This window comes from Impatiens glandulifera, chromosome 9, assembly GCF_907164915.1.
Source record: "Impatiens glandulifera chromosome 9, dImpGla2.1, whole genome shotgun sequence".
In the NCBI taxonomy this organism is placed as follows: Eukaryota; Viridiplantae; Streptophyta; class Magnoliopsida; order Ericales; family Balsaminaceae; genus Impatiens; species Impatiens glandulifera.
The window spans coordinates 4,859,899-4,882,043 of NC_061870.1; positions in this window are offsets into that span (position 1 = coordinate 4,859,899).

Below are 22,145 nucleotides of genomic sequence, written 5' to 3' on the forward strand. Positions count from 1 at the left end.
GGGAAAGATCCCGTGAAGCTGTAAACCAGATGTGCAAATATAACAGACATCCTAAATGTAAATTTGGTATTGGATACAAAGATAATAAATCCTCCAAACAAAACAACTCTAACGGGATGAAACTCACAAAAGACAATCTTCCTTTCGTAAGATTTGTCAAGAGATCTTCAGCCAACATTGAGCAGAAACTGTCCTAAAACCGGAACTGAAATATGTAAGCCCAACTGATTCGGAGAAATGGTTTCATCCTGAGAGAAGGAAAGCCTACCGGTCAGGAAACAAACAAACCAAAAAACGTTCATCCAAAACTAATCAAAAATCACCATCACGACAACATAAGGCATTCTTAGGCAAACAACAAGAGGTTAAGCCGAACACTATTAGAACCATTACCGGGAAAGTGATCCGACTTATTAAAGTCTGGATCCCAAAGGGACTAATCAACCACGGACCCAACTGAATGTGGGTACCAAAAAGGTGTAAATTTTTATTTTTTGCAAGTAAGGAGAAGTAACCGGCTAAGAAACTTGGAAAGGTATTTGGACAGCGGATGTTCAAGACACATGACCGGGAATAGTGGATTGTTAACCGACATCACTCATGAAACTAGAGCAATAATCACATATGGTGACAACTCAAAAGGTAGAACCTTGGGCAAGGGTAAGATTGTCCATGGTAACCTGTCTATAAATAATGTACTGTTAGTAGAGAACTTGCATTTCAACCTGTTAAACATTAGTCAAATGTGTGATATAGGGTACACGGTTGAATTTTATAAAAACGCATGCTTAGTTAAAAATCATCAATGTGATACATTACTAACCGGAAACCGGATAAGAAATATTTACAAAGTTGATTGGAAAACTAAGATTGAAAATCCCATATGCATGATAACTGGAAATGATCCAAATTGGCTCTAACACAAACGACTAAACCATTTGAACTTTAAAACAATGATAGGATCGGCTTTATCGATAGAGACGGGGGTCTTGCTGAGGATGAAGGTTTATGAAAAACGGTTTGAAAGAAATCCTGTTAGGGATTTAATTCGTTTTCTATTCTACGCAAACACTTGAAACAGATTCAAGGCGGAATTATTTACTTGAGTTTGAAGCACAAGATGAAATATGAAAAGATGACAGAAATGAAAGAACACAGCAGTTTGTTTATGGATGTTCAGAGAAACTCTCCTACGTCACCCATTCTTCTAACCACTAGAAGGATTCACTATAATAAGATTCGAATCAAATACAGTTTACACACACTTAGCTCACTATTGAACATAACACTTTCTGTTCAATTACAAGATGAAGAATATCACTCAGCTAAAGGTGTTTTGATTCTAGATCTCTCTTGATTCACACACAGTACAATCAGAAAGCAACTTCACAGTATGAATATTCAAAGGCTTGAATTCTCTCAAGATTGGCAAGTTCGTAAGGTTAGCAGTTGTGCTTGTTAAGGATGATTGTCCGTTGTCCTTTGGATTTGTTAAATATTGAGCAGGAGCTAACTGTCAAATCTTCAAGAATGATACGTGGAACTCTTCCATTGGAAAACCTCCATTATACACAGCAGGTTCTGAGCACAAGGATCGTGGCCGTACATCACTGGTAGTGCGCCGAATATTCCATCAGGGATGTACCTGCAAAACAAGTAATGTGAGGAAAATTCTCTTACGTGGCATTCCTTGGTTGGTAGCATATAACTGTTGTACTAATCTTCACTAGAAAGTGGAGCAGGAGTAGGGTACAACTATAGCACGTTGGTAGGAGAAATGCTAGATTCAAGCGTACTGTTTAAATTAAGCATTAGACGTATTTCAGTTAGACGGATTGTAAAATCAGTCTAATGAAATCACACATCTCCTTTAAATAAAAACGTCTATTAGACCGCCTGGTCTAATAGAATTAGACTTACGCCTAATTGCAACAACCATTAGACGGTACGTCTAACTCCACTAAGTTAGACTACACGTCTAATTCCGGTTCTATCTCAGACTTGTCTGAAGGATTTAGACGCACGTCTAACTTTCACTAATTAATCTACATGTCTAGTTATTCAATAACCATTAGACGGTACGTCTAACTCCACTGAGTTAGACTACACGTCTAATTTCGGTTCTACCTTAGACTTGTCTGAAGGAGTTAGACGCACGTCTAACTTTCACTAATTATACCACACGTCTAATTATTCAATAACCATTAGACGGTACGTCTAACTCCACTGAGTTAGACTACATGTCTAATTCCGGTTCTACCTCAGACTTGTCTGAAGGAGTTATACGCACATCTAACTTTCATATATTAGACTACACGTCTAATTATTAGTCTATTAGACTACACGTCTAACTCCGATGAGTTAGACTATACGTCTAATTCCGAATATATTAGACTTACGTCTAATTCCGTGTATTCATTAGACTTACGTCTAATTCTTTACATTCATTAGACTACACGTCTAACTCCGATGAGTTAGACTGTACGTCTAATTCCAAACATATTAGACTTACGTCTAATTCCGTGTATCTATTAGACCATCCGTCTAATTACACGTCTATTAGACTACACGTCTAACTCCGATGAGTTAGACTGTACGTCTAATTCTATGCATTAGACTTACGTCTAATTCCGTGTATCTATTAGACCATCCGTCTAATTACACGTCTAACTCCGGTGAGTTAGACTGTACGTCTAATTCCACGCATTCATTAGACTATATGTCTAACTCCGATGAGTTAGACTGTACGTTTAATTCTTTGCATTGAATGCCAAAATCGGTCTAATGACCCTCATTAGAGCCAAGTCTTATGAAATATTGTTTCAATACACTTGCATCAAAACTCATAAGTCATTTCATCATCAAAATCTCAGTGGTTAAATTATTTCAACACTTAGTCAAAATAATTTGACCCAACAAACAATAAATTTCATATTTTCTAAGGAATTAGTTCACGGTTTTCCAAACGTCAAGTTTTCAGAAGACAAAGTGTGTGCTGCATGTCAAATGGGTAAACAAATAAAATCTTCTTTCAAAAACAAGGGAAACTACCAATCCGAACGATGTTTAGAACTTTTGTATATGGATTTGTTTGGTCTGGTTAGGTAATAAGTCTAGGAGGCATGCAATATACTATGGTAGTAATTGATGATTATTCTAAATTTACTTGGGTAACATTTTTGGCTTTTAAACGTCAAGCTACACCGAACCTGATTAAACTAATTTTAAGGATACAAAATGAAAAGTCTATTCGAGTAAATAAAATCAGGAGTGATAAAGGAACCGAATTTACAAACACTCATTTAACCACTTTTCTTGATGATTCCGGTATTAGGCACGATTTGTCTAGTGCCAGAACTCCTCAACAAAACGGCCTGGCTGAGAGAAGAAACCGAACTCTCAAGCAAGCCGCAAGGTCAATGATAGCCAATTCGGGTGTTGCTCAAAAAATCTGGGCTGAGGCTATCAACATCGTTTGTTATACTCAAAACCGGTCCTTAGTCACTAAACGATTTTCCAAAACTCCTTTTGAAATATACTATAACAAAATTCCTAACATCCGTTATTTTAGGATCTTTGGTAGTAAATGTTATGTTCACATCAACGACAAAACTCATTTGACTGCATTTGATGCTAAATCCGATGAAGGAATAATGTTGGGATATTCAACTGTAAGTAAAGCATATAGAGTTTATAACACTAGAACTTTAACAGTTGAAGAAACTTCTCACGTTGTTTTTGATGAGTCGGTAGAACGAAATAATGCATTACCCTTCGACCTTCACAACAGAATGAAAAATTTCAATATCTACTTTGATGATGAAGATGAGGTCCCGGTTTACAAACGATTTGTCAATGATCAAGTGGTTGATGCTGAACCTCAGCCTGATCAAGCTACTTACCGCAGAAAGTTGACTCTTTAGTTTCAACTGAAGAAATCGGTCGGTCTGACTCAGTTCAGCCTACCAATCAGTCTAACCTTGATAAGACAACCGAACGCTTGGAAGACACGTCTCGGATAAATCTTAGAAGGAATAAAAATCATCCTCTTGAGCTAGTAATAGGTAACATCTCATCACCTGTCCGAACTAGGCGACAAAATTTGGAACACTATGAAAACTCAGCTTTCATATCACAAATTTAACCGAAAAAGGTGGATGAAGCTTTGCTAGATCCTGATTGGATTTTAGCAATGCAAGAGGAACTAAACGAGTTTGAGAGAAATAAAATATGGTACTTAGTCCCTAGACCGAAATATAAACCTGTCATAGGAACAAGATGGGTATTCAGAAATAAACTCAATGAAGACGGTTTAGTTACGAGAAATAAAGCCCGGCTAGTGGCTCAAGGCTACAAACAGGAAGAAGACATTGATTTTGAAGAATCATTTGCTCCTGTAGCTAGACTTGAGGCCATTAAAATATTTTTAGCATTTGTGGCTTTCAAAAATTTCAAAGTTTTTCAAATGGATGTTAAAAGCGCTTTTCTAAATGGTAAAATAAATGAAGAGGTGTATGTTGATCAACCTCCAGGTTTTAAAAATCCAGAACACGTAAATTATGTTTACCGGCTAAACAAAGCCCTTTACAGTTTGAAATAGGCTCCAAGAGCCTGGTATGATACATTAACCGCATTTTTATTTGATCACAAGTTTACAATAGGTTTAGTTGATAAAACCCTCTTCAAATTTGAGAAAAAGGAACACATATTACTAGTTCAAATTTATGTTGATGATATCATTTTCGGGTCAACCGATCCAAAATTATGTCATAAATTTTCGAAAATGATGACTGACAAATTTCAAATGAGTATGATGGGAGAATTAAGTTTCTTCCTAGGTCTTCAGGTTAAGCAGATCGAAACCAAAACCTTAATAAGCGAGACAAAATACACAGCTGAATTGTTGAAGAAATTTGGAATGGACACATGTGCCGAGGCGGCTACACCAATGAGTTCATCCGTAAAGTTAGACAAAGATGAGGAAGTACAAACAGTTGACATTACAGCATATCGAGGAATCATCGGTTCACTACTTTACCTAACAGCCAGCCGACCGGACATCCTGTTCGCAGTCGGAGTATGAAAGAGATTTCAAGCCAACCCAAAACAATCATATTATATCGCGGCTAAAAGGATTCTAAAATAATTGAAAGGAACTCAAGATGTGGGACTTTGGTACCCAAAAGACTCAAGCTTCAATCTAATAAGCTACTCGGATGCAGACTATGCAAGTTGCAAAATCGATCGAAAGAGTACAAGTGAGACTTGCCAGTTTCTGGGAGACCGACTTGTATTATGGAATAGCAAAAAGCAAATCTCAGTTGCAACATCAACCGCAGAGGCAGAATACCTAGCAGCCGGAAGTTGTTGTGCACAACTCCTCTGGATCCAACAACAACTAAGGGACTTTGGTGTGACCGCTGAAGAGTCGCCAATATTTTGTGACACCAGTGCAATAGCGATCACATATAATCCGGTGTTGCACTCAAGAACAAAGCATATTGACATAAGACATCATTTCATCCGGGAGTATGTGAAACAGAAATACATCTGGCTGGAGTATGTCTCAACCGAACAGCAAGTGGTTGATATCTTCACCAAACCGATACAGGAAGCTAAGTTTTCTTATTTCAAAAACATCTTAGGACTTACTGATAGCAAGAAACTCATGCCATAATCATTAATGCATGTTTTCAAGCTTACATCATCATGAAAAACCGAGGTATATGTTCAAGGAGAAGCTTTCGCTTCTCAAACCGTACCTCAATAGGAGATTAAACATTCAAGGTGCTAACCGGAAGGAAGTCTTCAGTTATGCCTGACAAATTCATATTACCAAATCACATGTATATATATTGAGCGGTTCAAATGACTTGGTAAAACAGATAGTTTAATCCAAAGCTGAACAAATGTCGATCTGGTTCGACATTTCTTCACACCGGAATAAGCTATCTCGATAAAACCGGTCATGGAAAACCAACCAATAAAATGCATCATGGTTTCGGTAAATTGAAATTTTCCGGTTAAATTGGGACGGTTAACCGTGTTTCCATGCACACCTTGAAAATGGAACCTATGAATCATAAACAGTTTACCTCAATCGAGATGACGACACGTGTCCATCATCAAGAGAGGAAGACTAACATTTTGTCCATATATTTATTTTCATCATGAAAATCTTTAGTCATCATTACTATTGCATTGGAACTAAACATTGTACATTTTAACAAGTTAACTTCCTATTAATTATCCGATGACATCACTAAGCACGCTTATACTTCTAACCTAGCCGAACCCTTGGCTATATAAACAACCCTCCAACCTTCAAAACATCTCACAAGATCATTATCAACAAAACATTTGAACTAAGCTTATCACAAGAACATGAACTCCTCTCCTCTTTCTAAAAAGATCATTTTAGCCGATTTCGACTCAATCTACCAGTACGAAGATCACGACATTAAGGAAATGTTTCTTGCCCTTGAATGAACCGGGCTAAGAAAGTTCTTGGAGAATTGCTTTATCATCGACTACTTAGTAGTCGATGAATTCTTTAAAACAGCTAAAGAAGTGCACCGGGACATCATCCTGGCGCAAGTCTATAGTCAATCCTTTCTATTCAGCGATACGGATTTCGCTGAATACTGCGGTTTCCCACTAAAGGGGTAACCGATCTCACATACTCTCCGGTGACCATTGAAGAAATGAGTCACCTATTCTCAAGCTCTAACATCCCAGTTAAAACCTAGGGTGCTAAGAGCCAACTCTCTCACAAGTACCAGATTCTCAGCGAGATTCTAGGAAAACCGTTATGGGTAGAGAAAAGAGCTACTACTATACCCAACAAATGTTTGAAATGATGATTTCCATCACGGTTGGGACATCGGTCAACTGGTCCTAGATCATCTTCAAAAATTTGAAGAAGATGATCACTTCAAACAAAACCGGCTACGCTCCCCAACTGAGCGGTTTTTGTGCAAGTCTTGACATCCACTCCGGACCATTCGTCACTCTCCACCCGAAGCATGTGCTGACCAAGGAGAGAATCCAAGAGATGATCGACCGATGGAAAAAGGCAAGGACTAAGAAGACTTGAACCGTTGGGTCATCCAACGTCTAATCTCTTTATGTCTTTTCTATAACCGAACCATCTCATTCTCTTACTTTACTGAACCGGTAATTTTGTTGTACTACCGGTTCGGTACATCCATTAATGAAAACCATTTTTTTCCTCTTCTAGCCAAACGTTGAGAAAATAAAAACATTAATGCTCTGAAATATTCTACATCAAACAACTCAAATCAACCTTGGAAACAGAAATATTCACTTCCCAAAAGTCCTTCCTAGTCTGGATAGACTAGACAGCCTACAAAGCACCTTTCCCAAACAGATTATTCTCTTGAAAAGACATCAAGAATTTATGACTATAAATGAACGGTCTAATTTTTCAAAATATTCTCATTAAATGCACCTCAACCGCATGCACTATATAAAGACACCATCTGTTCTCAAACAAATCACACTTCAGAAATATCTCTCTCTCTCTATATTTTGAATCTTCAAACTTCAATCTCCGTTTCTTAATCTGTTCTTCAAAATGAATGTTGAACTTCGAAACACCATCATTGTCAATTTTGATGATGTTCTGAACTCCAGATTCGATGGTGTTCTTTTCCAACCTCTACTCGAATCCGGCTTACGAAGATTCCTTGAAAAGGATCGGACACCATCCTCGAAGAGGATGTGCACGAGTTCTTCAATAACGGATATCTAAGGAACGATGGCAGCATCGGTACCATCATTGATGGTTCATTACATTAGCTCACTGAAGAGTCATTCACAAACTTTTTCCACCTTCCATCCGAAGGATTTTCGGATTTTCCAACACCCTTCTTTCCAGCAAAAGAAGACTATTCATTCATCTTCTCCGGCACCGCCAATTCGGTTGAAGACCATGGTCTAAAAGATGACCTTGCTCCTCATTTTCAAGTCCTTCAAGTTTTGTTCCAGCGGTCCATTCTGGGCCGAATGTCAAATCAAAACTATTCTCGGGAGGTGTTTGACCTAATGATTTCAATACTTAGACCCTCTCCCATAAATTGGGCCTCATACATTTTCAATAACCTGAAGAAGCTCGTTAGAGCTCCAAGAGGAAGAATTGGCTTTTCTCATCAAATAAGCCGATACATGCGTATCAACTTCTCCAACCTTGGACCAGAAGTCCCGATAGGACCGGCCAACACTCTGACCAACCACATGATGGAAAGCTAGATCGGAAGAATTGAGAACCGGACCGGTAACACCGTGGAGGAATGGATCGAGAGAATGAGAGAAGGAGACTACTTTCATTTTTAAAATCTTTATTGTTTCCGGTTATTTCGGTCATTTTGTTGTACGAACGAGTAACCATATGTGTCATCATTCCTCCGATTTAATTTATAAAAAATTTCAAATTTTTGTTCTTCCGGCTTACTACCCAACTTCATCTCCGGTTTGACAAATTTTCAAACTTAATATCATCTCTCCGGTTTACCAAACTTCCGTTAAACATTAAGATCTTCCTGTTAACCAAAACTTCCGGTTTAAGCAATGTATCTCAAACATTTATCATTCGGCTAAACTTCAAATTAACTGCCAACAGTTTACCGCCCCTAGATTACCGCCCATATTTATCGCCCATGTTAAACTTCCTTATTTACCGCCAAAAGTTACTGTAGTAACTTTTGGAGGGAAAATTGGCGCCAAAACCGAGAATGAAGCAACGGTTCGATTCCTTAACCGTCAAGTAATCGTCCACCTATATAAATCAGAAACCACTCATTATTCAACCAAGCTTTCTCTCTCTAAAAATCTTCAAAAATCTTTTCATCCATATCTCTCAAGATCTTCATCTTCTTCATCACATCGAATCATCATGGGATCAGATAACACACTATTCAACTACATCTTGCAGGTTGATTTCAAGGATATCGAGCAACACGGAACAAGCGAGTACAAAGCTGTGATCCAATCCTTGAAGGAATCTGGGCTGGAGACTTATCTATCGGGTCCGTTCATCCTCCACCAGGAGGAAGTCATGGAGTTCTTCAGCACGGCAATCCTGACAAAGAGAACCATCTCTGTCACCGTGTGCGGCAAAGCCTTTGAAATAACTGAAGAAATATTTGCTGAAGTTCTCGGTTTGCATAACACCGGGAGAGATTTCCGAACAAGCCTACCGGAAGCTGATTCTGAAGCAATCCGACAGGCAATCTCAAAAGATGCAGCGGATCTAGTGACTCACTCTAGCCGGAAGCTTAAGCTCAAACCGGAATTCAAATGGCTAATGGATATTATCTCCAAATCCCTTCAAGGAAAAGGAGGTAATTTCGACAACATGACCCGTCTCAAGATGGAGATGATGATGTGTATTGTCCGCGGTGACAAGATTGACTAGGGAAGTGTCCTCTTCGAGCAACTTTGCGAGGTAATTGCTAAAATGAACGGTCGGGTGCAAGCTTATGCCATACCGATCGGAAAAATTCTGCGTTTTCTACAAGTAGGAATCAGCGAAGGTACACCCCTCTCCACCTCAAAAATAATGAACGCTGAAAATGTGAACACCAGGGTGGTTAAACCGGCCAAACCGAGATCTCCAAGAGCCAAAGTCTCAAAGGAAGCTGAACCGGCTGCTCCGGTTGGCGAAGGTTCCAAAGAAACCGAACCGAATTGTAAGGCCAAGCAAGCTGAAGTCCCAAAGAAGAGGAAAAGAGTCAAGAGCTTGGCCAAGAAAGCCGCAAAGAAACCGACAAACAAACCTCAAGACTTTGAGAAAATTCTATCTTCAGATCAATCCCCTCGGCTATCCGATCCGATGCTCCACCCTACACCTCTAAGAGTTGACGTTCCAGTTCAGGTTTCCTCTACCCTTATTCCGAAAAAGGGACGGATTCAGCCGGATCGGTTCCATCTTCAAGGCAAACCGAATCTTCGGGGAGCCATGTCGTTCTATCTAAGCTGAAGAAGAAACCGACCAAGGAGGTTAGTACTCATTCTAAGCACTCTAAATCCCCCTCCAAAAATGTTAACGATGTGATAAAGGATATCGGGCTGAGAACCTCAGAGATAATAGAGAACATCTCTGAACTAGCGTGGCTTCAGATAACCAATCCAACAGAGAGAGAAAAATGTGACTATTAGGATATCCTTCACTATAAAAGGAAGACGAAGGGTCTTCATTAAATGCAGTTTTTACAGTTTTTCTGAATTATCAAGAGAAAGAATTGAACATCCATCAGTAAAAGGAAATCTTACGCGTGACTCTAAATCGTAGTTGAAATCCTTGAAAGCGTTGTTGTTGTTTTGAGTTATTGTATTACATCAGAGTGAGTGGTGTAACCGACGAGTAGCGATTAAGACTCGTTCGACATTGTGTGAGTGTTGTAACATTCAAGTTAGTGAAAATCCTTCTCATCATCTGAGAAGAAGGGGTGACGTAGGAGAGTTTGCTCCGAACATCCATAAAAAATCTTGTCTCGTATTATTTTCTTTATTTTCGGCTTACTCACTTTAAACCGAACTATCACTTACTTCAAACCAAACTGAAACATAAACCTCTACCTTAACCGAACAGATCTATCTATCCTCTCTAACTGATTCCTTATAAATATCATCCAAATCAAACTTTGAGTGTTGCTTCAAGCTGAAATAGACATTTCTACCCTTGAACCCGGTTCAAGAGTCTGTGACAGCTTGTGTAGTGTTAAGAAACGGTTTTAGTCTCTAACCGGACTATCACCAATCAGTGTGTGTATTATTGTTGTTAAGCGTTCTCCCTTAGAAACCGGAACCCCGGTTCTCCAAGGGCGATCCCGATCCTAACAATAATTTTCAAGCATAAAACACCATAAACAACAATCATACAAGATTATTTAATTTGAAATATAAAAATTTCAAATTCAAACTGTAAATATGTATTAGAGGGTGATTGGAACCTTACCATGAATTGAAGAACACTTCTTGATCCTTAGGGAAGTTTTTCAGATACTCAGATCCAAGATTTAAGGCCTCTAAAAGAAAATTAAAAAATCCAAAAGTTTGAAGCTTTAATGGCAGATTTTTTATTTTCTTCAATTTAAAGGTGGAGAGTCGATTTGTTTTTTGGAATGATTGAGGAGATGTATTTATAACATCTTTGACTCGGTGGAGGCTTCAAGTGGATTGAATCAACCAAAAACTATTAATGGTGTTATGTCTCTTCTTCCGACCACTTGATGATATAGGGATGAATTATCATCGAAGTAGGGTGATCATTTCAGATTTTGAATTCGCCAAAAATGTGGACTATCGAATGAGTTCCAATTTGCAAAATCAAAGACGATTATTCATCCTTATCCTCGCGATGTCACGATGAGGAAGACGATCAGAGGCTAAAACGTCATTTGCATTCCCTCAGCGATCCATCAAGGCGTCGTTGCGCTTGGGCGTTCCGTTAGCGACGTGGCTAACGGGCGTTGGCCAATCACCTACTCCCCGGACGTGCGCGTCTTCATTTGTAGGGGGCTACACGAACTACTTCTCGGCATTTCATGAAGATCCGATGCTCATCCAGTGGACGCGATTTCTACTGTTGCCATGCCACAGGATTTCGGCTACACCCGATAATGAATTTTATTTTTTATTTAAAACTTTAAGGGATTGTTTAAAATTGATTTTTCATTCACCATTTTGGCTTTAATTTTGATTTTTTTTAATATACAAAATATTAAAAAAAAGGCAATTATTTTACCAATTTTTTTTTTATTTTTTTATTTTTAGGGTTAAATAAATAATTATGGTGATGAAATGAGTATCTCATTTTATCCTAAATTATTTATTTTAATCTCTAATTTCTTTTAAAAATTATTTAAAGATAAATGAGTAAACATTTATTCCAAATAATTTTATTTTTAATATTTTGACCATTTTCCTTAATTAATTAGGCTTTAATTATCACAATAATTAGTCTAATTCATTATTTTAATTGGGTTTTAGTGATGAGATTAATTATTTTAATTTTATTTATTCAAAATTATATAAAAATAATTATTTTAATTTTATAAATTGGTGTGTAGAATTTTAGTGCTTACAGAGTTCCCCTCTCGAATCGAGTTTGAATACAACAAACTGGTTTTGAAAACGTTGATTCGAGTATGACATCTAACACTTTGTTATCTAGTTCAATTTATACTGAGGGGGTTTACAAAATATGGAACCAATGGCGTGTTGATTATTGGAGTGACCTGGTGATGTTGTATATAACAACTCGTCAAGGTGCTTCCAAGCGTTGCTATAGGGATCTTTCTTTGATGATTATCCTAACAAGGATAATTGTTGGGAATTATATTTTACAGAACTTAATAATGTACCCGTAAAATCTATGGGGTAACGATAATCATTGTTTATTGAAACATCAATCCCTTTGTAACTTAAATATCAATAGATTATTCAAGGTAGTCATATATAAATGGCTATTGGTTTATGTCATGAGATATGCAAAGAACAAGAAAGTTTTAATAACGTTTCATGTGGGTTACTAACAAGTAACGCTTAGGGTGATCATAATCATATGATCATGAAACCATCAACATATGAGTCTTGGTGAGGAAGCTAATAAACTTTCCTATGGGGGCTTACTAAGTAATGCATTGTGTGATCATGTATATATATAATCATGGTACTATCCATAGATAGATTTACCGTGAGATTTAACAAACTTTCAAGGAAGACCACTCACAAGCGAGGTAGAAAACGATCACATATAAATGATCGTGGTGCTATCAACATATAGACTTTCGTGGATTAATAAGATAAGATCTATCAGAAACTTAGGATTTCATCAAAGTACCTATCAAGAGATATAGTTTTCTTGAGTATCTTATTAGAAGGTATGGTTTGGTTACCTATCAAGTTATAGGGTTTTGTTTGAGGACCTATTGAGTGATAGGGTTTTGAAGTACATGTTCGAGTGACAAGGTTTTGGTACCTATTTGGATGATAGGGCTTTTCTTTTGAGATATTTGGTCTTAGTGATGTTGGGAGAGGTGATACCTATTAAGAGATAGGATTTTAGCAAAATTGTATATAAAAGATGTCTCGATCTACTAACAAATAGGGTTTTCAAACGGAATTGTGTACGAATGATTAACTCACCTATCAACAGATAGAATTTGTAACCGAACCATATATAAATGATGTCTTGACCTATTTATAGATAGGGTTAAGTCATAGAGATGTGTACTAATGATGTCTCGACCTATTAACAAATAGAATTTATTCCTGAAGTCATGTACGAACGACGCCTCACCTATTAAAAACATAGGATTAAGTCACGGAGTCGTGTACAAAAAACGTCTCGACCTATTAACAAATATGATTTAGTCATGGAGTCATGTACAAACGACGTATCGACTTATTAATAAATAGGATTTAGTCATAGAGATGTGTACGAACGACGTCTCGACTTATTAACAAATAGGATTTAGTCACGGAGATGTGTACGAATGACGCCTAAACCTATTAACTAATAGGATTTTGTCATAGACTCGTGTATGAACAATAGTCTCGACCTATTAACAAATAGGATTTAGTCAGAGTCCTGTACAAACGACATCTCGACCTATTAACAAATAGGATTTAGTCACAGAGTCGTGTTCGAGCGACGTCTCGACCTATTAACAAATACTATTTAGTCACGGAGTCGTGTATAAATGATGTCGTGATCTATTGACAGATGGGATTTCTAACGGAATCATATACAAATGATGTCTCAACCTATTAACAAATAGAATTTATTCTTGAAGTCATGTACGAACGACGCCTCACCTATTAAAAACATAGGATTAAGTCACGGAGTCGTGTACAAAAAACGTCTCGACCTATTAACAAATATGATTTAGTCATGGAGTCGTGTACAAACGACGTATCGACTTATTAATAAATAGGATTTAGTCATAGAGATGTGTACGAACGACGTCTCGACTTATTAACAAATAGGATTTAGTCACGGAGATGTGTACGAATGACGTCTAGACCTATTAACAAATAGGATTTTGTCATAGACTCGTGTATGAACAATAATCTCGACCTATTAACAAATAGGATTTAGTCACGGAGTCCTGTACAAACGACATCTCGACCTATTAACAAATAGGATTTAGTCACAGAGTCGTGTTCGAGTGACGTCTCGACCTATTAACAAATACTATTTAGTCACGGAGTCGTGTATAAATGATGTTGTGATCTATTGACAGATGGGATTTCTAACGGAATCATATACAAATGATGTCTCAACCTATCGACATATAGGGTTTTAACTAGATCATGCATGTATGATTTTAGGTCTTGTCAACTAACAAGATTGTTAACAAATCATCTTAAAATGATCTTTATGCTTGTTAACAAACAAGGCTTGAAACGGAGTTGTGTACAAACGATTTCTCGTACCTATCGACAGATAGAGTTTCTAACGGAATCATATACAAATGATGTCTCGACATATTGACAAATAGGGTTTTTATTGGATCATGTACGTATGATCTCAGGTCTTATCAATAGACAAGATTGTTAACTGATCATCTTACAAATGATCTCTATGCTTATTAACAAACAAGGCTTACAACGGAATCGTGTACGAATGATTTCTCGTACTTATCAACTGATATAATTTAGGATACCTAACTACAATTAGGACTTTGGTACCTAATGACAATTACAGTTTTAGTAGAATCCTATAAAAAACGATCTATCACACCTATCAATAGATAGAGTTTTGAGTACCTAACTACAATTAAGGTTTGGAACGGGATAATGTACGAACGAACTCACGTACCTATCAATAGATAGGGTTTAGATAACTAATAACAACTAGGGTTTTTTGTGGAATCTTATAAAAATGATTTATTGCACCTATCAACATATAGGGTTTTGGGTACTTTACTATAATTAGGGTTTGAAATGGAATCGTGTACGAACGATCTCACGTACCTATCAACATATAGAGTTTAGATACCAACTAGGTTTATTAGTATAATCGTATAAAAATGGTCTATCTCAACTATTAACAAATAGGGTTTGGGATACTCATTTACAAATAGGATTCTAAAACGGGATCGTGTACGAACGATCTTATGTACCTATCTACAGATAGGGTTTGGGAGACTCAGTTTTTACTTATTTTGCTTTTGCAATAACGGTCATGGCTCTATGCCTTTTAAGGAAATAATTTAACAAAATTCTTATTTCCCTTTTTTCGCACATCTAGTTGAAATCTATTAGTTGGCGGTTTCAAGCTTTATTTATGGACAAATGAGTTATGTTTTGGATAAAGAAACATTTTTGTTCCCCCAATTCCCATCCTTGTTTATCTTTTTTCTTTTTTGATATTGGAATGAACCATAATCCTTTGGAATGAATCATGACGTTTTCGGATTCGAAGCATATTCGGGGTAGGCTTTTAACATCTTTTATGTCCTTTGTGATGATTTTACTTTCATCAAGGAATAAGATTTATTTTTCCCCAACTTTCGAGATATTAGCTATAAATTCGATCTTGTATACAAACGAGTATCCATGATTATAACCCTGGAGGAATGTGGTCAACATTTAGACATTTTGAAAAAAGAATGCAACTTATTTTTAGTTGCTCGGCCCTGAACCATATTACTTAAAAGTTCAACTCATCGTAAAAACATTTGGGAGATGTTTTCCGACTTTCTACTTTGGGTTTTCATTTGCCAATTTTCTCTCTTTTTTTTTCTTTTGTTGGCTCACGGGTATATCTAGTAGAATCGGTACATCCTTTCCTTGCCGTAGCAATCAAGACTTGAGTCTGAGTAGGGAATAAATGGTTATTTCAATACCTCAACCACTTAAGTTGTTTTCTTTTTTTGTTCCCGGTGTATATCTGGTAGAATCAATACATTCTGCTCTTACCGTATCAATTATGACTACAGTCTAAGTGAGCATGAATGTTGATTTCAATACCTCAACCAACACAGGAATATTTTAATTTTTTAAGATATTTTCAGGGTTTATTCCGGGTCTCTTTTTGGCATTTTCATCTTCTTGGTTTTTTCCCAAAGCATGACTTTCAAAACCTCTCCTTATCTAACAAAAGTAACAATGTGGTGTCCTTTCTCAATTTGGGGCTTTAAGCCTCGCTTTTATGGGTTTATTCGGGTTCTTTTCTTCAAAAACCTTCGATGGAGGATTACTCTCAGGATAATCGCCTATAAACGAAAAAATGATTTTGACCAATATCTATTTGAATCGGAATTATTGTGAAATCCTCGTTTTTGTTTATGAGAATATCACTCGAAAAGAAACGATGCTCTTACCTTTGCCTTTACTTGTTTCCTAAATCCGACACATCGACTCTTGGATGAAATCAATGTTTTCTTCCTTTCTAAAAATATTTGGTTTCTCTTGAGGAAGGGACTAGGGGGTTTTATTTATGTAAGTGAGATCGGGCCCGCAAACATGCAGGTTGCCTACGTATCTTCTCTCCTTTATTTTTTTGCATTAAGAAAAATCAGGTCTCCGTAGTTCAAACATGAGTCCTATGTCCATGTTGCAAGTTAAACAAAACTTGGGGTTCTATTATGTTAAAGTAAGAATCTTGTAAGGTTGAGCTTTAAACCGTTCTGCGTATGTTTGATATTATACAAAAAAATATTTTAAGAGCATAGAGATTATTTAGCGCAATGAACTATTGAAGGGTCCTTCTCATTGGGGTCGAAACTCTCCCATGAGGTTTAGGAGTTTTCAGGTTCGTTTGAGAATTAGATCACCTTCCTAAGGTTTCTAGATTTTACCTTCCTATTGAAGATATCTAACATGAGTTTTTGGTAAGCTTGAGTTTTACATAAAGCATGTAACCTCTTGTCTTCCATTAACATTAGTTGGACGTATCGAGATTTGAGTCATTCTTCTTCAATAACGTGTCTTTCTAAGTGTATTCTTAGGGTTGTAATCTCGATTTCGATGGGTTGTACATCGTCCATGTCGTAAACCAAAGAGTAGGGAGTTTCATCCGTCGATGTTTGAGCAGTTGTACGATATCCCCATAAGGCGTATGGCAACTTCTCATGTCAGTCCTTATACGTGTTGGTCATCTTCTTGATAATTCTAATCACGTTTGTGTTTTCCTCTTTGACCGCACCATTGGTTTGTGGTCTATAAGGCGATGACTTATGACTTATGATGCTCAATCTTGAGTTCGTCGAGAAATTGTAACACTTTTTCTTGGAAGTGTCGATCATTGTCTGAAATTAGAGTGTGAGGAACTCCATATCTAGTGATGATGCTAGTTCGGATGAACTTTGCCACTTGAGATGAATTCAATACCTTATGAGAGGCTACTTCAACCTATTTGCTTAAGTAGTGTACAATAACGAGTATGAACTCGTGTCCATTTGACGCGTGGGGATAGATTTTCCTAATAACATTGATTCCCATGTAGAAAAGGGACAAGGAGATGTCATGCTGTAAAGGAGAGAGGCTGGTGTATGCTTCAAGTTAGCATAGATTTGGTACGCATGATAGCTCTTTACTTAGCTCACACATTCTTGTTCGAATTTTCGCCAATAATATCCTAAGCGGAGTATTTTCTTGGCTAAAGCCATTTTATTCATGTGTGGGTTGCATGTCCCTTCATGTACTTCTTCCATGATCCTCTTGGATTCAGTATTATCTAAAAGAGCATGTTTTGACCATTGAAAGATCGACGGTAAAACATGTTGGCAATCCAAGCGTAATTTGTGGAATACTAGTGCAAAGCACGACGTTCCCTAGCTCAGAAGTGGGAAGAATATTCTCCATACTCAATGTACTTCTAGAGAGTATCATACTAGGTTGTAGTAACATTCTCATAGGAAGTGACTGCTCCTAATTCAAAAGCAGGTCATTGATTTTGTCGGATTTAAATATTGTTGTTACAATATTAAATACGCAAAAAACATGTGCATGCCTCGGACCCGATGATTAATTGGTTAAAATAAAACGTGATACAACTAATTTTTTAAAAAAGCCAAGATTTTATAAAGTAGAGACCATTTTAAACGAGTGCGGAGGATGAAACGCGAAAACTCTTTCTCAAGTATCACCAAACTATGAGCCAAAATGAAACTCTAGTTAAAAATACATTTGTATATATATCCCTTTTTATTGATTTTAAATTGAAAATAAATTGGCGACTCTTTATCAAATAAATAATCTTTTAAATTAATTAATTTAAATAAAGATTTCTTTAATCAAATTTTTATTTGATTATTTCAAATCTAAAAGATTATTTAAAATTTAGTCAGATATTAATTATGATTATAATTAATTTTAAACTGTCAGGACTCATAAATCTTTTAAAATGATGTTTTATTTAAAAATAATCCTTACACGCAAACCAAGGTTGAAATATTTAGAACCTCGGACTTTTACCGAGACAAGAGTTTTCCAAGGGTTACAATTAATTGGCGGCTCTATTCAGAATTAAATTGTTTAACTCAAAAATATAAACTTGGCTTTTGAAAAACGTGTGTATCACGTTTTCAAATTAATAGGTACATTCCAAAGGGTACAACACCTAAAGGATGCATAAACTTTATGTTAATAAATGCATGATCCTACAAAGGGTACATAACCCTAACATTGCTTTTAGAAGTGCACGATTGGAGTTGGTACTTCTACAAATTATGTGCAAATATTGTTGATGAAGAACGACAAATTGTTAAAAAATGAGTGATGTTGCGAGAGGAAAAACTAGAATGCATGGGATCGACGACATCCTTTAGCGATGAGTCATCCGATAGGACGTAGGCATTGTGGAGGTGAGAAATTTTCAAGTGAGTTGATATTCCCTAGTTTATGGCAGTGGTTTACCCCCTCCACTATCAATGAATGATACTCTCTTATGATTCCTCTTAGCACAAAAAACATAGATACTCTCTCCAAGCTGGTTGTTTGTCGTTCCCAAACAACTAAACCTCGTCACTACAACCCTTACGAAACTAATATATATATATATATGTATTATGTGTATGCATCTATAATCTAAGTGAACATCTAAAATATGTTCCTTCTTCAAAACAAACACATTTTTGTAAATGTTTTGAATTTTAAATGTCAAACGATGTTCTTGCTAAAGGATATCGCCATAATCTCATGGATCGATAGATTTCCACGAAAACGAGTGGAACCATTGGATCTATGGACTAACCCTCGTCATGAGGTTCATAAACTTCAAGATAAACAAATCCAATGTGAAAATATTGTCGACGAGGAACAATAACTTGTTACAAAATGAGTGATTTTGCGAGAGAAAAAACTAGAATGCAATGGATTGACCCCACCTTTTGGCAATAAGCCATGTAATAGGATGTAGACATTGTGGAGGTGGGAGAAAATTCTCAATTGAGTCATGGCGGTGGTTTACCCCTTCCACTATCGGTGAATGATACTCTCTTATGATTTCCCTTAGCACAAAAACCTATATACTCTCTCCAAGACAGTTGTTTGTCGTGCTCAAAAAATTAAACCTCGTCACTATAACCCTTATGTGACTACTATATATGTCGTATGTGTATTCATCTATATTGTAAAAAAACATCTCAAGAATGTTTTATCTTCAAAACAAACACATTTTTTGTAAAATGTATTGAATTTCTAATCTCAAACGATGTCCATGCTAAGTGATGTCGCCATGATATTTTGGATTGACAACTTCCACGAGAAAGAGTGGAACCAAGGAGTCTATGGATGAACTCCCATCATGAGGTTTATTTACTTCAAAATAAACAAAACCTTCATGATGAAAATACAAAGAAGGTGGAGCTTTGCATGCTGAGTATACTTTATGGGAGAAATTTTTGGAATCAATGTCTGTGAAAAAACTCTTACATAAGGAATATAAGTGGTATCCAACAACCAACAAGTGGTATCCAACCAAAAAAAGAAAAACAAACGAACCATAGAAGTAGCCTGATGTCCAGGGAAAAATCAGGTAAAAAGATAAAAAGATCCTTCATCATGGGTAAAGGTGGATAAGAAAGACCTAGTCTAGGAAAGACCCAAACTTTTGTTGCTCATGGGAAATCTTTACTAAAATGTAAAATCGAACCTTTCCTGATTTTTTCTAATATATAAACTTTTGTTACCCATGGATACATTCTTTTTCTGATCTTTCAACTAAGTTTTAACATCATCAAAAAGGGGGAAATTATTGTTGAGTCAAATTAAATTAACTAAAATAAACTAAGGAAATAAGTTTATTCAATGCCTACATTATTTTGATGACTTATGTTAACCTTAGTTGTGATAAAACTGAGCTGTCTATTTGTTTTATGCATGCACAAATCTAAAAGACTTTGCTACTTTAGACGCGGTTTGAAGAAAGTTTTCTTAGACATCTTACGTAGTTACATGAGGTAGTATAACTCCTTTAGACGCATCTAAAGGGAAGCGTAGTTAGACGAAGATGTCTAACTCTTTTAGATGCGGTCTAAAGGGAATCGTAGTTAGACGAGGACGTCTAACTCCTTTAGACGCAGTCTAAAGGGAAGCGTAGTTAGACGAGGAAGTCTAACTCCTTTAGACGCGGTCTAAAGGGAAGCGTAGTTAGACGAGTTAGTCTAACTCCTTTATATGCGGTCTAAAAGGAAGCGTAGTTAAACGATGATGTCTAACTCACTTAGACGCGGTCTAAAGGGAAGCGTAGTTAGACAAGGACGTTTAACTCCTTTAGACGCTGTCTAAAGGGAAGCGTAGTTAGAAGAGGACGTCTAACTTCTTTAGACACGTTCTAAAGGGAAGTGTAGTTATACGAGGACGTCTAACTCCTTCAGACACGGTCTAAAGGGAAGCGTAGTTAGACGAGGACGTCTAACTTCTTTAGAAGCGATCTAAAGGAAAGCATAGTTAGATGAGCACGTCTAAGTCCTTTAGACGCGGTCTAAAGGGAAGCATAGATAGACGAGGACATCTAACTCCTTTAGACGTGGTCTAAAGGGATGCGTAGTTAGACGAGGGCATCTAACTCCTTTAAATGCGATCTAAAGGGATGCATAGTTAGACGAGGACGTTTAACTCCTTTAAACGCATTCTAGAGGGATGCGTAGTTAGACGAGGACGTCTAACTCCTTTAGACGTGGTCTAAAGGGATGTGTAATTAGACGAGGACGTCTAACTCCTTTAGACGCGATCTAAAGGGATGCGTAGTTAGAAGAGGATGTCTAACTCCTTTAGACACGGTCTAAAAGAAAACGTCTGATGCCTTGCTTTAGCGGCCGTTTGAAGATAGCATCCGTCTAACCACGTTCACTTTACTGTCTACTTGTCTTCCATAGTCTAACAAGTCAGCTAATTCTATTAAATGAATGAATGCCACGTACGCGGATATCTTTCAAATATATTCCCAGTACAAGACAAGATCAGTTGATACTCGGTACACTACCTATTCGGTATGGCCACGATCCAAATACTCAAAGTTTGTTATACTCTCATACTATAGGAGACTGTCCAACAGACACATGCCACGTGTCCACAAAGAATATTCGACCATTGGTGTACTTCAACCATAAATAGAAGCTCAAGGACAACGGTTGAACCATGCAAATTATTGAATAACTGATTGACTATATATCTGATCGAAATTCATAGTGATAACAAAACGAACAACTGCTCAACATACATAAGAATCTTTTAATGTCTGTCTAGTTGTGATCATATTGTAATTGCATATTATTTTCTCTTTAACAAACCTCAAGTGTTGTAAGTTGAACATATGTTGTTCTGTTCAATAGAGAGTTAGCTAACTTAGTGAGTTGTATCTGATTTAAAGTCTTTAGTGGATATCCTTCTGGTTGTGGAAGAAGGGGTGACATAGGAGTTTTATCTCCGAACATCCATAAAATTCCTTGTGTTCTCTACTTTCTATCATTTGCATTCAGTTGTCTAAAGCTTCAAATCCAACAAACAGTTCTGCATTTGAATTCGTTTAAAGAGTTTGGAGGATTTGCAAAGAATAGAAATAGATACTAATCCCTCACAAGATTATTATCGAATCGTTTATCGTAAGTTGTTCATAATATTCAGACCCCAGTCTCTATTGGTAACATCGATCCCAACAAGTGGTATCA